The 18,125-nt window shown below is 37.8% G+C and overlaps 1 protein-coding gene across 1 annotated transcript in view; it reads right to left on the bottom strand.

Moving 5' to 3' along the window:
• EFHC2 (EF-hand domain containing 2) overlaps positions 1–18,125 on the bottom strand; it is a 200,423-nt gene that overhangs the window by 132,589 nt on the left and 49,709 nt on the right.

The following is an 18,125-nucleotide window of genomic DNA, read 5'->3' on the forward strand; positions in this document are numbered from 1 at the left end:
CAAATCGGTTGAATTTTACAACCACTGAGGAGATCAGTTTTGAATCTGAACTGAACTCCCTCCCCACACTTGGATAATTCCAAAGCTCTTCAGATAACTAGCATACTAGTAATAGCAACTCTTCATTCAAATTGCTCTGATTCTTAACAAGGCCCAAATGTATATCATTTAGAAATACCATTCTCCACAAGGGCAGAAACAGAGAAGAGCTTCAGCTGCCCATTTGGCAAACAGCCTTCCTCCTTGAGTAATTAAAATGAACCCACATTTTAAGGAAAACATTTGTGTTAGGAAATTTAGCTTTGCCATCCAAGGCACACACCTAAGTCTAGGAGTCCGATTACTGGATGAGAAATTCCATTTTTAAAATGGAAAATCTCTTTTACTCTTGAAAACTAAATCAATGAAAAGAGGCCCAGCATACTTCAGACTTCTCTAGTTTCCTTTGTGCCTATTTATGAGGATTCAGAAAAATCAGCTGGCTCCTCACCATCTGGTTCTCAGCTCAGAAGTCTCCTCCACAGAGAAGCCCTCCCTGACCACCAACCTGTAAGTGTTCACCTCACCTGGGAGGAAAAAAAATCCTGGACTTACTATTTTGATTTAATCCTAGCACTTAGCCCTGTCTGAGATTGTGTTGTTAATAGATATGTGTGTTCATTGGTTATCTTCCCCACTATATTGTAAGTTTCCAAGCTTGTTAGTCTCGTTCACACTGTACATACACCCGATGTTAGAAGAGTGCCTGGAACGGAGCAGGCACTCAGCAAAGATTTCTTGGATTAACATATGAATGAATAACTAACTTCGTTAACACCTGGCAGTTAATGATAGTATTTGGGCGAGGTGGCAGATATTAGTAAGAGACTAGAGTAATAAGCCATCCTAGTTCTAGCATTCCTCTTTAATTTACAAGGCAAGGCAAGGTTGAAAGGCCACCTATATTCTGCCGGTAGATGTCATCCATAATAAAAGAAATAAATGAAAAAGATCAAGCTCTCCCAGGAACTTGACAGTTCATATTTCCTATAAATAACACTGAGTATAGCATAGATTTCCCCTTTGTTGGGAATCCAGTCTTTTGAGAAGAAGAAAGCTGTAGCTGAAGTGCTTCACTTTCCTTAGTAGAACAAAAGAAGCTGATGCAGTGTTAAAGGTGCAACTTGATTATATTTTTCAAGACAGAAGACGTTCAAAAATTAAGCCAATGTTTTGAGTTAGGAAGGTTTTTTTCCATTTAATGTACACTTTAAATAGACATTGTTCACAGTGTGTCCCTCAACCCACTGGAGCCCTGAGCTTGTGATAAACAATTTTAGGGAAGAGGGTTCCATGGGCACACACTTTTGGTAAATAATGAGTTGTACAAAGTTCCTCAGATATTTTTTTCATTTCACATTTCCTGTGATATGCTAATGTGAGCCACAAATACCCAAGAAGGTGTTTCTCAAAGTTACTTCTAGATTAATTTGATTAACTTGAGGTACAATTCAATGAGCTCAAGTTCTTTGGAAACACGACCTTAGTCACACTCTTGCTGTTGTGATGCCCTTATCACATTTTGTGCATATCTCCACTCATCACATTCCTTTCTCACAACATAAGATCTGTGGAGAACACAATGTTATTCATCTGATTCTAGCAAAGTGACATTACCAAGTGAGCATTTTAAAAATGGGTGTGAATGAATGGTTGCTTTTGTAAGCACACAATCAACAAGATAAACAGGATATACACATATTATAATTAAAGTAAGTTTCCTTTCCAAAAAAAAAATCTCCTTCTTATATGGAGAAAATATGTTCCTTACCTGCTCCTCACCCTCTACAATTTTGATGGCAAATGCACAGACCACACTCTGCAGTGTTTCTAACGTGCAGGAGAGAACCTTGCCATAATTCAGCTTTATTTCTTTAGGAAAGGGAGTGAGCAATATAGTCTTTTCTGAGTGTAGTACATCCAGAGTGGCCTAAGTCAAAACTCACAATCTTCCTTTACTTATTTCTTGAATACAGTAAAGAACACTTGTTTCATCTATTCATGTTACTAGTAAAAAACAAAAAGAAAAAAAAACACAAAAAACAAGAACCAAAGAAACCACAAACAAAAAAAAACCCACCAAAAAAACACAAAAAACCCACAAAAACAAACAAAAAAACAACTCGTGATCCAGATGTCCCTCCCTCCCTCCCACCCTCCCTATCCCACCCCTCTAGGCAGTCACAGAGCACGGAGCTGATCTCCCTGTGCTATGCGGCTTTGAGACTACCAAAGAGCACAAAGTGGGGGGAAAAGTCCACAATCCTACTACTTAGAGACAATCACTTTAACAACTGGAGTAGCTCTTTGGAGGTTTTCTCTAATATTTCCCTAGTTATTGGCCAATTCCAGTGTTGTACTCCTTGAGTCAACTTTGCTACTTAATATTTACTATAATATTCACTTCACTTTATAATTAGCATAAGCAGTGCATTTTATTTCCTATGAATTTGTGATTTAAATACATTATTTTGTGTATTTTTGTTTGCTTTCCTGAGTAAATAAACTAGAAGTTTGTTAATTCTGTTGTTTTTAAGACTCAACTCTTTGACTTCTTGTTCAAATCTATTCTGTTTACTGATTTACAAAATTCTGCTTTTAAATTTATTAATTTTTTCCTTCAGTTCTCGGATGTAATTTTTTGTGTTATGCTTTTTCTAGTGCCTTAATTAAATGCTTGGTTTATTTTTAATTTGGAGGGGAAAGAACAAAGCATTCAATATTATAAATCTGCCTTACTTATAACTCTGCTGTATCTATAGGACTTTTTGTTTTAATGAAGTTCATTTTCTCACTATAAAAATTAATACATATGCATTACAAAAATATGAAAATAGGAACAGAAAGAAGTGTAGGATATTTCTACTACCTAGAACCCACTGTTTTGTTAATGTCTTTCCTTAACATAATTGTGATTCAGTGTCAAATTGTGTACACTTTTAAGAAATTCGTATTTTCATTATGCCAAATTATATAAACTTTAAAAAAATGATTATATTTTCATGCCCATACTCACTGAAGATTTATGTGCCACAAAATCCCGCCACCAACCTATATACAATTTTCATGTTCTGGTGTATTTTTACTTTAAAAGTCTTTTTTCTTTTTTAATGTAGTTAAAAACACAAAGTATATATGTTTATTAAGCAGAGTTAAAGAAGGAATATTTACAGGTCCTAGAGAAAGATGATATAAGAAGCCTTTTTCCCCATTGATTGAGAGAGATTTCAACTCTATTCATTGTTACTTTTAATTTGTAAAGAATTGTCAGTTCAAGTGTGAATAGCAAAAAATTAACATCTATTGGAACAACTCCCTTGAATGGCGAAAAATACTGTATTTTTTCTTTTTATATCCCTATCTTGCATTTGTCATTTTATTATTATTTATTGTGCTTTTATCTTCCAATAAACGTTTAAAATGTTTACACTGTTTTCAACTTTATTTATATTTTATAATTACTTATAAGTTTGTTTCCATTGCTCACCACTAACCCTTTTATTTCATGACTTCCCTCATGGTTGAACTGTTTAATTTGCTTTACAACTGGCTGGAGTACATGTTCAAGCAACTTTCTCAGGAAAAGTATGTGGATGGCATATTTGTGAGAAATCATATATCTGAGAACATCCTTCTGTGGCTTTCACTAATACCACCTTGGCTGAGTCTAGAATTTGTGGGTCACAAACATTCTCCCCTAAAAGTTATAGACATTGCTTCCCTGTCTTCTGGCATTTAAGACTGCAGAGAATTCTGATGTCAACTTCTCCTTCTTTGGGGGTTAAACTACTTTTTCTCTCAGGATGCTAGGTAATTAATTTGTTTTATCCTTGACATTAACATAAAAAACGCCAGACTATATCTAATTATTGGTCTCTTTTTTTGTTGTTTTCTCTGGTACATGGTAAGCATTTGATCTGTAGATCTGTGTGTTTTTATAGTCCAGAAAGTTGGTTTTGTTTTTATTGTTTTTTTATGGCATGCTTAACTGATTTGGTTGCTTTTAATCTAGCTTCTAATTCTTTAGGAACAATTGTCTATATATTATAAGAGCTCCATCCTCTGTCCAACCTTTCATTACCTATCTCAAGCTCTCATATCTGACCTTTTCCTCTGCATTCTGGGAGAATTTCTCAAGTTTGCCTTTTCCATTACTCATCTCATTTTCTCCAGTTTCTTTTTTTTTAAATTTTACTACATATAATGCTTTTTAGTTTCCTCACATTTCTTCCTCCTTCAGCAAGTTCCCTTTCCTTTTCACCTACAGTCTCATTCAACAATATTTTAAACGTATTCTCTTTTCTCCTTCTAGACTTCACTTCAGTTTGCTTTAAATGCTTACTTTGTTTTGTATACTTCTTTGCACTCAATAGAAAGCACAAAGCAAATCATTATCAAAAATATTCATTTTCCTATAGAAGGCATATTTTTAAAATAAATATTGTTTTTCCTCTGCCTCTTAAATACTATGTTCTCCTCCATTTACTCTGCAGAGCCTTTTCAGAAACCTTCTGTTGGGTTTCTTTGTTCATTCTTGAACAAAGAGCAGTCTATCCAGGCTGATGTTTTTCTAAAAATAGGGTGGGCAGGTCTTCTTTCCTTCCTTCAGCGTCCATTCCAATGTTCTGATTCCTCCTCTCAGTGGGAAGCTGGTTGATAGAAATTCATATACAGCATGTTAAGGGAAGCAGGGGGGGAATTGGGGCCATGGAGAGTCCCCTTAAGGAAAAACTTCAGATTTTTCCACACAAAAATTTTATAAATTGACCTGACCTCCACTCCGGGAACAGAGCGAATATAACCAGTCCTTCGTGTGCATTGCCTGTCGCATCAGAGAAACGCCCTAATGCAGGGTCTGCTTTTTCCCTCAGTGTGACTATTCCTGGGCCTCCTAGTGACACTCTTAATCCATCAATAGCTGTGAAAGTAAGCCAAGTGGAAGCCCCTACAGGTTGTCCTAACCCCCCAACTCAATTCTTGTCACTTTCTTAGGAAGTGAAATTGCATGTTGGTTTTGGTATAATTCTTCAATATGATTTCATCTGCACTGTATCTAGTGGAAATTCTTCACAGTTTGCAACAAGAAGATGGACCTCCTCCCTGGCCTCCAACACTATTATGGTTTCTCCGTATTTAAAAATTTTGAAGTCATTTAATTGGGATTGTGAAGGTGGAGAGGTTCATCTAAATATCAGTGCCTAAGTTATAATCTCACTCCAAATTCTCTTTTCCTCACTTTTTTTTGATAAATTTATGTTCCTATGGATACTGTGTTTAAATAGGCATATCATTTTAGAAAATTCAAGTTATACAAATCTGAATCTCATTTAGCTTGTTGAACATAAGAGATGGTCAATAAAGGTAAATTCAATAAAAAAATGACAAAAAATACAAACTATAGAAAGATGATTTCCAGAAATTTTTCGTATTATAAAAATATTATCATCATGAATCCATTTATAATTTATGCTCCAATTTTCATGACTAAATCTAGGGTGGGTTTAAGATGAAATGCACCTAACCTATATGGACAGTATAAGCATTCATCAAATTTATTTTTACTTGTCTGCTTCTTCTTAAGACCTGATTTTATGGTTTATAAAAGGGGAAAAAGATGTGACTAGAACGCTAGAATATTATTCTTGTAGCTGTATCACTAATTAACCATATAACTGGTGCAAACCACTTAAAGTCTTTGTTCCCTGGTTAACCTTTTAGCAAAAATTAGAAAATCAACACTTGCTCACCACAGGACAGTGCAGCACTATTTAAAGGATTAAGAAAATTATGTATATATAACAGCACTTTGGAGAGAAAATGAATGTATAAAAATACTGAATAATATATAAATCAGTGTAGGATGCAAAGCTAGAAGCTTAAAAATACTGTCAAAACCACATCTAAAATTGTCTTTTCACATCCTTATGGAATCTATTGGGCAAAGCAATTTAAAAACACTTGATATTACTAAGAGAAGAGGTTCAGACCCACTGCTTAAAAATAAGTCTTCCTGGAAAAACAATTAGGTTGAGAAGAAGGGGGTAACCCTATCCAACACAAATCCCATTGCTAATCATGGGGTTTCATAAACTGAATAGAGAAAAATGAATATTCAAATATTCAATATTAAAGATACAAAAGAAAAACAGCACCTACAATATAAAAGACAAAGAAAAATATTTGGTAAATATATATATATATATATATATATATATATATATATATATAAAATTTACCAAGTATTTTATATATATTTTTTCAGAGGGAATAATAATGGGACCTGAGGCAAAAACACTCTTTCTTGCCATCATTTGGAGATATTATGTACTTTAAAAGGCTGGATTCCTCCCAAAAGAGTAAGAAGAAAGATGCTTAGATAAGATGCCTTTTATGTTCTCCTCCAATCGAAAGAATCTATTCTATACTTCTAATAATTACTCAATAAACTGGATTCCCCTGTACATTAGATTGTCCTACTGGTTTCAAAGTATGTCACTTACTTCCCACAAGTGCATCAACAGCTGAGATCACAAAATGGATACTTCATATGGAAAGGCTCCTGTATCAAAAGCAAAGTAACATAGACCAACCCAGTTACAGAGCACCTGCTAAGTTCAAAGCTCTATGCGGAGTGTACAGCATTCAATAAAACAATCTCTCCAGCTACAAGGATTACACAGTCAAGTAAGGGAGATTAGACTGTATGCAAATAATTGCAAAACAGGGAATGGTACCACCAAATAATTGTAATGCGCTGGAGATAAAGTCATTAGGAGAGACAAAATAATATTCCTACAAAGCCATTCATCGCTGAGCACCTGTGATGTGTCAGGCACTGTGCTAGGCTCTGAGAATTCAAAGATAAATGAAAATAGCCAACTCTGATTAAGTAGTTATAATGGGTCAGGCAATGTGTTAAGTTCTTTTACACTCTATCTCCTTTACTCCTCACAACACAGCTCTAAAATAGGTAATATCGTGATCCTTGTTTTACAGAAGTCAAGGTTTAAGAAGTTAAATAATTTACCCAAGGTCTCGAGATAAGAGAATAGGACAGCTGGGGTTAGAACTCACACTGCCTAGCTTCAGAGGCCACCTTCAGAGGTTAAGCATTATGTCCTGAACTGCCACAAAATCCCCACCACACTCCAGCTCAGTGAAGGACACAGAGAAGAGTAACAGGGCGATTCTAACAGGGGTTTGAAAATGCTCCAGTAGGAGGGGGAAGTGCGAACCACCTGAGAGAGCATCAAGAAGAACGCATCACAGTGGAGGTGACAAGTGAAATGAGCCTTCAAGGCTGAGAGATGAAAGAAGAACTGCATGCGTGGACAGGTGGGTAAGGGCATTCTCTGTGGAGGGAACAGCATGTACAAAGTTACAAGAGCATGGTAGTATATGGTATGTGGGGTCCTGTGAGTCATTTTGTGTGGCTGAGGGCTGAGTGGGGAAGGGGTGGCAGAGGAGATGAGATGAGTAAGGTACAAGAGCCAAAAGACAGGTGGTCCCCAGGCCATGCAAAGCTAAGTCAAAGGATTCTAAATATTTTAGAAAGTTAACCCTGTAGCAGAATGGGCAGTTGAAAGGGGAATCAGACTGAAGGCAGGGATGGCGCTGAAGAGGCTACTCTCTGGATGAAAGATATGAAATAGGATAGCAGCAGTGGCCTTCAAAAGGAGACTGATGAAAGGGAGATTTCAGAGGGAAACAAGAGAGGACCGGGGTCAGCTGATCAGTGACAGAGGGTAATGGTGGCTCTCTTACTTGTTTAAATATAAACAAAAATATATAATTTAGTGACTTAACATTTAGATGTAACTCAAATAATGAGCCAATGTGGACCAGGCCCAGCATGGTAATATAGTCCAAGAAAAGGCTGGGCAACCAACAGCAATTGAAAACTCTGTCTCACCTTAGCTCCCTGAAGAAACTCTAAAGGTGATCCAATTTATGCTCCACATCTCCACTTCTCACAAAAATGCCTTTCCTCTCTTTTTCAAGTCTTGTCAGTCTCACATTTCCTCACCATCAGCACTAAGACATCTCTCTCCCTCTCTCTCTCCTCCCCCCAGCTCTTTCCAGCCCTTCTCCCTTTTCTGCATCCCCCAAAGCCTGAGAATCTTACTGAAAAACTCAGAAGAATCCTTAGAGGATGGAGCGGGGTGGCAGGGGAGTGGAATGAGCAAAGACAAATTTTTGTTCAGCAGGCAGGGTGTGGGGAAAAGGACAAAGCTGGGAACACACATTAATAATATTATCTCCATTACATATCAGTAAGAACCAAAGCTTCAATTAATAAAGCTGACTGTAAAAGCCAACTAGACCAGAATTGAAAAACAGCTTTATTTTTGAAATTCAAACACAAATGTCAAAATAAATGCTCTGATAATCATCAGAGAAATGCAAACCAAAACCACAATGAGACATCACCTCATACCTGTCAGAATGGCTACCATCAAAAAAGTCTACAAATAACAAATGTTGGCAAGGATGCAGAGAAAGGGGAACCCTTGTACACTGCTGGTGGGAGTGTAAATTGGAGCAGCCACTATGGAAGAAATTAAGGAGGTTCCTCAAAAACCTAAAAACTAAAAATAGAACTATCACATGATCCAGAAATTCCACTCCTGGGTATGTATCTGATAAAAAACAAAAACACTAATTCAAAAAGATACATGCACCCCAATGTTAACAGTAGAATTATTTACAATAGCCAAAATATGGAAGCAATCCAAGTGTTTATCAACATATGAATGGATAAAGAAGATGTGATATATACAGACACACAATGGAATACTACTCAGCCATAATGTTGCCATTTGCAACAATGTGGATAGACCTAGAGGGTATTAGGCTTAGTGAAGTAAGTCCAAAAAAAGACAAATACTGTATGTTATCACTGATATGTGGAATCTAAAAAATAAAATGAATTAATATCACAAACAGACTCACAGATATAGAGAACAAACTACTGGTTACCAGTGGGGGGCAGGGGCAAGATAAGGGTAGGTTTTAAGAGATACAAACACCTATCTATAAAATAAATGAGCAACTAGGATATATTATATAGCACAGGGAAATATAGCCATTATTTATTTTATAGTAACTTGAAATGGCAATTCAATCTATAAAAGTATTGAATCCCTATGTTATATACCTGAAACTAATACAATATTATAAATCAACTATATTTCAATAAAAAGTTTAAAATAAAAAAATAAATAAATGCCCTGAAACACCAGATGAAAAAAATCAACAAGTAGAACCAGAGATAGAATAAAATACACTCAAAAACAGATTTTATATTTTAGGCTAAAAAGGAGGGAAACAACAGAGTAGACTACGAAGGAAGTAAAATTTTGATTAAACATAAAAGGGCCTACATGAAGTTTCTAGAACCTAGTTGACAATGGTGTAAAATCTTTGAGTTTAGAATAATCGGAATGTAAATACAATTGTAGTAGTCTATTACTGACTGCTATTAGTTCAGAATAGTGAAAAAGTAAAACAATAATAAATGTAGTTATTTATCACCTTTCCCCTAAAAGACCATTAAGTGAATTTGCTAAAATAGAAGACACATGACAAACTCTCTTATTAAACAACAGAAGACTTTTTAAACTACCTTAATACCCACAGAATAAATGGAACACTGGGGAACAACTGGAAAGAGCAATGCATCGATAGCTTAATGGCTACTTTTTAGAATTCACTGGTCTCAATGGTGGCATCTCCAAACGGATTCTTCTGGAATATGGCAGAATTTGTGCCAAAGAAAAATGCAAGAATTCCGCAGCACAGGTGATGACTGGGATAGTCCGAGCTTATGCTTCACTTCCCCTAGGAACACCGTCCTCCTTACCCCACGTAAGAAAATAAGCCAGGCCTTAAACAAAGGAGGAGAGTTAATTCTTCAGGACTACATGCGATGAGCTGGGCACTTGATGTGCATTGTCCATCTGATGCTCACGGCAATTCTAAGATAGGTTTGTTACTCTTACTTGACAGATGAGGGAATTAAGACCAAGAGAGGTTAAAAACATAGCCCAGATGAAATAGGTAATAAATGGTAAATCCAGGTTTTGAACCCATCTGTCTGACTGAAACCCTTGCCCTCTCCCCTACACCAGAGAGCCTCCTATTACAGGGGTGTTGCAGGAGGACCATGTTCCCAAGGGATACCCCAACCAATGTACACAGAGTTCATTCAAACAATGCTCCATTTGGGGAGACATACATACCCTGGGTTCAATCCTACAGGGAAAGGGAAAGGAAAAGACCCTGGCAATAATGATGATGGTGATGATGGTGATAATTCTACTTTCCTAAGAAGAGAAGTCAGCAATTGCAAGGCCTGGGACAGAGGAAGACAAAGTGGGCAAAGGGAAGAAAGTTAAATAGGGCACACTTTATGGAAGACGAATAAAAATGCATGAAAGGAAAGAGAATGAGGATGAAGAGACAGACGAAGTCCAATAAGAGAGAAAAAGAAATAGAGAAAGAGGTCAAAAGAATGGAAGGGGAAAGATTAAGGAGGTTGAGAGATGGGATATAAGAAAAGGAAATGGGACAACACTGAAAAAAGAATGGAGATAAGTATTTCTGTCCCCCTTTCAATAATGTGGAATTCATGCCCTCCCTGCCACCTCCCCATTTCTGATGTCCTAGAATGAACAGCCATGCGCCCTCAATTATTTGTACCTCTGATAAAAGGTTTATGATAATGACATGTGTCCCTGATGAATCCTCTTTATTAAAAGAACTATTACCACACTAAACACCACAATGAATTTCATACTCAGAATAGGTATTTAAATAGAGGAGCATAATTAAAATAAGTAGAAGGATATGAACAATTCTAACATGTTTAAATTTAGAAATTAACAATGCTAAATGTTTTTAAACCTCTGAAGGGAGTTAGGAGAGCAATTTATTTGAAAAAAATAAAAACCAGCATGTTTAAAAATAAAGGAATATCAATCCAGAGAATGAAAAACAATTATAAAAGTAACGCAGAAATCTGCCATGGTGAATTATTACATATGAATTGGCTGCACTTTCTTTATATACATACACAGCATAAAGCTGTGTCTCAAATCTTAAATCCCAAACAGTGAGCCAGACTCCAGAGAAGACACACTATAAGATTCCATTTATATGAAGTTCAAGAATAGGCAAAACTATAGTGATGCAAGTCAGAGCCATGGAGGAGGGCTGAATGGAAGGGGGCATGAGGGAACTGTCTAGGGTGGAAGAGATGTTCTATATGGTGTCTGGGGTGTGGTTACCTGTGTATACATTTGTTAGAACTCATGGGACTGTATGCTTAAAATGGGTACATTTTATCATATACAAGTTATACCTCAGTAAAGTTGATTAAAATAAAGACTCAAACAACAAAATCCTAGAGGAATACAGTTTTCTGTGTCCTGATTGTGGTGGTGGTTACATGAATCCGTACCTGTGATAAAATTTCACAGAACTAGAAACTAAAGGGGAAATATGAGTGCATGTAAAAACTGGTGAAATTCAATTAAGGTCTGCAAGTTTAGTATTATACTAATGTCAATTTCCTGGTTTTGATAATGTACTATAATTGTATAAGATGCTGTTGTTGGGGAAAGCTGGGAAAAGAGACACAGGAACTGTCTTGTGCCATTTTTGTGATTTCCTGTAAGTACAAAATTATTTCAAAAATATTTTTTTAAAAAAGAACATAGATTATATAGTCAGTATTTGTACCATCACCCACCATCAGTGTTAAAAAAGGGTGAGCTTACTATAGGGTAGAATCCTGAAAATACAAAATTCAGGAAGGTAAATAATCTTTTAAATGTTTCCAATAAACCTGCGGCTGGTCTGAATTCAGAGAGGGAAGTAGTTTTTAATAAATAAACATTACTGTATAGATTAAAAATTCAGATCAAAATATAAATCAGCCTAAAATATAAGTCAACAAATCAAACAGTAACCATCAGTTCCTAATTTGTGATCTAAAATGTTATACATGACAAAGATTTTTGTGTTCAAAAAAAAAAAAATCAGTATGTACAGAGAATAGCCATGTGAAGAGGCAGCAAGAGGGCGGCCATCTGCAACCCCAGGAGAGAGGCCTTAAGAGAAACCAACCCTGCCAGCACCGTGATCTTGGACTTCTAACACCCAGAACTATGAGAAAATAAATTTCTGTGGTTCAAGACACCCAGTCTATGGTATTTTGTTATGGCAGTCCTAGACTAATATATTAAACTGTAATTTATATGCCATAAACTCACCTCTTGTCAGTATACAGTTCAATGACTTTTCATAAATTTATAGACCTGTGTGATCATCACCACAATCCAGTTTAGAACACTTCTATCCCCCCCAAAACATTCCCTCTCCCACTGCCAACCCCAGGCAACTACTGATCTGCTTTCTCTGATATATTTGCCTTTTTTAGAATTTCAGATAGATGGAATCATACAATATGAAGCCTTCTGTGTCTGCTTTCTTTTACTTAGTATGTTTCTGAGGTTTATCCGTATTGTACTATATACCAGTAGTTTCTTTTTATTGGCAAATAGTTTCCATTGTATGGCTATACCACATTTTGTTCATCCATTCATCAGTTGATGGACATTTGGGTTGTTCCCTGTTTTTGGCTATTATGAATAATGACGCTATAATCATTCACATACAAGTTTTTGTGTGAACATATGTTTTAATTTCTCTTAGAAATATATGTAGGAGTGGAATTAACTGAGTCATGTGTTAGCATATATTTAACTATTTAAGAAACTCCCAAACTGTCTTCCAAAATGGCAGTACCATTTTACATTCCTTCCAGGAATATACAGAAGTTTCAGTTTCTTAACATCCTTGTCAGCACTTGGTATTGTCAGTCTTTTTAAGTTATAGCCATTCTAATGGGTGTGTAGTGGTATCTACTCAGGTTTAAGCTCAAAAAGACAATTTTAACTTTGGGCTAATGAGAATAAGCCACAGGCCTACTTACTGATAAAAAGTATAACCCTGAGGGGAGGGTCTTAAAATTTTGCCTGGTAACCACACTCTAGGTTTTAGAAAAGAGGGGAGGAAGAACTCTCTCTTCTTCAGTCAGAGACTCATTTATGAACCTCATTCTTTTTATTCGAAAAACATTTATTCCAGATTTGGGAGTTTTTATTAAACGCCTTCTGAATTTCAAAAGATTAGAGAAAGCCATAATGCATGATGAAATTAGAAACTTTATCAGTTTAACATAAATTTAAAGAAGGTAATTTTGTGTTTTAGAAATAGATGCAGAATATACAGTTGAGAATTTGGGGTATGACATGTTTGATTTCAGGCAAGCCTTTTGTTTTGTTTTGTTTTGTTTTTTTGCGGTACGCGGGCCTCTCACCGCTGTGGCCTCTCCCGTTGCGGAGCACAGGCTCCGGACGCGCAGGCTCAGCGGCCATGGCTCACGGGCCCAGCCGCTCCGCGGCATGTGGGATCCTCCCGGACCGGGGCACGAACCCGCGTCCCCCGCATCGGCAGGCGGACTCTCAACCACTGCGCCACAGGGCAGCCCCAGGCAAGCCTTTTGATTTCATCTTTAAAGCTCAGTAGCTAAAGATTATGTAACTGTGACCTAAAACATGGGACTTAAACGGCAATGTATTACAAGCACATTGTGTTATAATTATACATATCGGTGTCTTTTATGAAATGATTCTAACAGGTTTCAGATAATCTGATAGTCACATAAACCTATGGAAATTTTTCATTTGACCTTTTGGGTATGGTTTAAAGGTATAGTATCTGACACATTTTCTAGTTATTTTTAAATTTTTAATTGTATTTTATTTTTATATACGCTGATTATATTTTGTAACATTCCTAATTGGCTTTAGGCAAAACTTCAAGGATCTGTAGTCATGTATTGTTCTTTGCCAATTCAAAATTCTAGCCTACTTGATCGCTCCTTGATCCCCTGTGGGAAAACTAAAAATTTTGGCTGGTATTGGGTAAGGAGAAAAGCAGCCCCTGACATGCAGGAGCCAGCCTGGCACTATCAGCTGGCCTTGGTGCTGCTACAGGCTGGTCTGGCAGCCACAGCAAAGCCTTGGTGTTCTCCCACTGAACATGAACACTTTCAGAAAATACCATCCTCAGACAAGGCTGCTCTGTGACCACAGTGGATCAAGACCAAAAAAACAGACCACTCCATAGCTACATCTAAACACAGACAGAACATAAACATTGTCCAAGCCACAAAATGCCAAATATCCTCCTGTCCTAGCTCATGGGAGTGACGGCTGCTTATCTCCCAATTACAGATGTAGCCTCACTCTAGTCTGCTGTCCCCATAAATGAGATTTATTAAGATACACAGTCATAAAAAATGGGCAGAACTGAATAGACATTTTTCCAAAGAGGAATGCAGATGGCCAACAGGCACATGAAAAGATGCTCAACGTCACTAATCATCAGGGTAATGCAAAACCACAATAAGACATCAACTCAAATCTATCAGAATGGCTACTATCACAAAGACAACAAATAACAAGTGTTGGTGAGGGTGTGGAGAAAAGGGAACCCTCGTATACTTTTGGTGGGAATGTAAACTGGTGCAGCCACTGTGGAAATAGTATGGAGGGTTCTCAAAAACTAAAAACAGAACTACCATAGGACCCAGCAATTCCACTCCTGAATATGTATCTGAAAAAAACCCAAAACCACTAATTCGAAAAGTTACATGCACCCCAATGTTCACAGTGGCATTATTTACAATTGCCAAGCTATGGAAGCAACCTAAGTGTCCATCAGCAGATAAATGGATAAAGAAGAAGTGGTGTGTATACACACACACACACACACACACACACAATGTAATACTACTCAGCCATAAAAAAGAATGAAAATTTTTGCCATTTGCAGCAACATGGATGAACTTGGAGGGCATTATGCTAAGTAAGGTAAGTCAGACAGAGAAAGACAAACACTGTATGATATCACTTATAGGTGGAATCTAAAAAACACAATAAACTAGTGACTATTACAAAAAAGAAGCAGACTCACAGATATAGAGAACAAACTAGTGGTTACCAGTGGGGAGACGGAAGGGGGGAGGGGCACTGGGAGTAGGGGACTAAGAGGCACAAACTATTAGGTATAAAATAAGCTGCCAGAATATATTGTACAACATAGGGAATATAGCCAATATTTTATAATAACTGTAAATGGATGGAATACAACCTTTAAAAATTGTGACTCACTATATTGTACACCTGTAACTTACATAATATTGTACAGCAACTATACTTCAATTTTTAAAAAAAGATACACAGTCATAGAAGTACCCCCGCTTCCTGAGAGCACCCAATCCAGAGCAAGGCCTCACTTCCTTCGATCCTCTCCAAAATTACCTAACACAAGCCCAAATCTTATGGTAAGTCTTTTCTAACACCTGCTTACTTAGACATCCCACAGTTACTCAGGGTATATGTTTTCCCTCACTGCAAGGAATAATAAACCAACTTGTTCAATTAAAAAAATACATCAAGGTGACCCAAGAGATCAAATTATACTTTAAATTTTTGTTTTCATATTGTTCAAAGCATAGAGATCCAAACAGTACTAAATAATCAGCTCATCATAAACTCAATGTCAATGAATGCAGTTATTAAAATTCTAATTCTGTGGTCAGTAGTTTTGATTATAATTATTATGTATACAGTAGATGGAAAAAATGAAATATTTCTAAATGCATGCATAATACCCCATAGGATCAACCTTTATCCTGCCACTTACTACTATAATAGAGTCATTTGCAAATCAGCCAACAAATTAGGCTAACTAGGAGCCATTGACAAATGAAGAGAAATGAGTGTATAATTGTAGAGTCTATGTAAATGATGCTTAACATCCAGATAAAAGTCATTAAAAAACATTCAGTCATTTGAGTATTTCTAACTAGTCTGACTTTTTTATAAAAGCAGGTAACGATAGCAACGGCGGCACATTATAAACTACCAAGTGCCCAACTTCAATCAACAATGAAGCAGTAGGTGCCTGATGTAATTAGAAAGAGCCCCAGGCCAGGAGATTCAGGGTCTGGGCTCAGTTCTAGGATGAATTTCCCTGTAGTCATAGACTACATGCCACAGACTGGGACTCAAGACTTAGGCAGAGACTGCTAGAGGTAAAGGGGTATTAGCAACCAGCTAGCCAAGCCCCACGTCAGGGTCAAGGAAACTCAGGCTCAGATGCATAAGGTGAATAAGCCACAATCAGAACCCTGCCCCTGCCCCACTTCTTGCCAATGATTCCTCATTTATAAAATGAGAACAATCATCCACGTTTGCTTCTTCCTGATAGAGGTGCTGGGATGATGACTGGAACTAACTGGTTGAATGAATATGTGCTTGCTTGTATTTAAGTGAATTCAACGAAATAACTAGTCTTTGGGCAGTAGGTGCAGTATCAGGCAAAATTATGTTTGGCTATTTGCATAACTCCTCCCACTGCCAAGGGTTTTAAGCAAGTTAGGACTGTGTTTCTCAATGGGAGCAGTACTGGCATTTTAGGCAGAATACTCTGCCCGGTGGGGGGTTGCCCTCCCCACGGTGCAGGATGTAAAATACAAGGCTGGCCCCCAGCTACTCAAATAGCAGCAGCACCTCTGGGTCAGGTCTGGCCCTAGGGCGAGGCAATTTAAAACATCAAAACTAATGCCAGAAATCCATAATGAACAAAATACCACCATGTTAAACAAATATGGAATCAGTGCTACTGACTTTTCTTTTTGCCTCAGGCTCCAGTATGGCTCAGCATGGCAGTTACTGATCCTGTCTTTATTATAACATGCTGGCATTTTATTCAACCTGAATTTTTTGCATTAATTTTTAAGAGATTTCATTAAAATATTATCTGGCGGGTTACTGAGTTTTGGGGTGCCCCTTAAATTCTGTACCCAAGACAAGTGCCTCACTTGCTTTATCCTAGTCCAGTGCTGCTTCCCGTCATTGCGACAACTTAAAACACCTCCACACATTTCTAGACGCCTCCCTGGGTTGAGAACCTCTGAAATAGGGGCTGATTTTTCTCATTTAACAAGAAGTCCGGAAAGACACAGCCCAGGCCTGAAACAGTGGCTGCATGATGCCATCGGGGCCCTAGAGTCCCTGTATCTCTGCTGCAGTCACAAGATGGCTGATGTGCCCCCAAGGAATTATGTCCTAGTTCCAGAGAGAAAAACAAGGCAGGGCGAAGGGCAGGAAAAACATACCAGCTGAGCCTGACTCCTTTAATTAGAAAAATACCTTTCCCAGGAGCCCCACCCAATAAACCTTAACTCACATATCATTGGCTAGAAGTGAGCCAAGTGGCCAGCCCTAGCTGCAGGGAGCCTGGGGGAGGTGAACACCTGTAAGTGGGCACGTCTCCAGCCTGAATAAAACTAGTGTTCTCTCCATGAGAATGAAGGGGAGAGTGAAGAAAAGATAAATAGCTAGAAATGTCTGCCATGAGGGCCAGGCAGGATGATAAATGCTGGCTCTTCTGCGTGACTGCAAATAGCATCTTTTCTGCTTGTAATTTGATGGTCTGCCTGAGCAGAGCATTTTGATGGTCACTTTTAGAATTATGGATAGAAACTGGAACATTGTCTTAGGTTGGGCTCCATAGAAGCAGAACCTAAAACAGGGATTTAGGTGCATGTGATTTACTAAGGGTGTACTCTTGGGAGAAACCTGTAAGGGAGTGAGGGGAACAGCCAAAGGAAGAGAAATGATCCAAGCGAGGATGCATTCTCACATGAAGCTTTGCCGAGGCTTAATGCCACAAGGGGCTACGAGCCTACATCACAACACAGAGTTGTCTCACCTTAAAGAAGCTCAGCCTTTTACCTTTGACAAATCAGTCAGCCATTTGCTACCCGGTCCTGTGATGAGGGGGCCAGTGTAACCTCCCAGGTTACCTCTCTGGGTGATGCAATGCCCATTGGCCAAGAGCAACACTCCATGGAGGGTTACAGGTGTGAGTTGTTTGCCAAAGCACTTGCTACAGCTGTTGGGGAGGGGTGCCCCACCCCATCACGGGTCTGGGTGGGCACCAAGAGC

Source organism: Monodon monoceros, unplaced genomic scaffold, assembly GCF_005190385.1.
Source record: "Monodon monoceros isolate NGI ecotype Baffin Bay Population unplaced genomic scaffold, NGI_Narwhal_1 Super_Scaffold_22, whole genome shotgun sequence".
Classification (NCBI taxonomy): Eukaryota; Metazoa; Chordata; class Mammalia; order Artiodactyla; family Monodontidae; genus Monodon; species Monodon monoceros.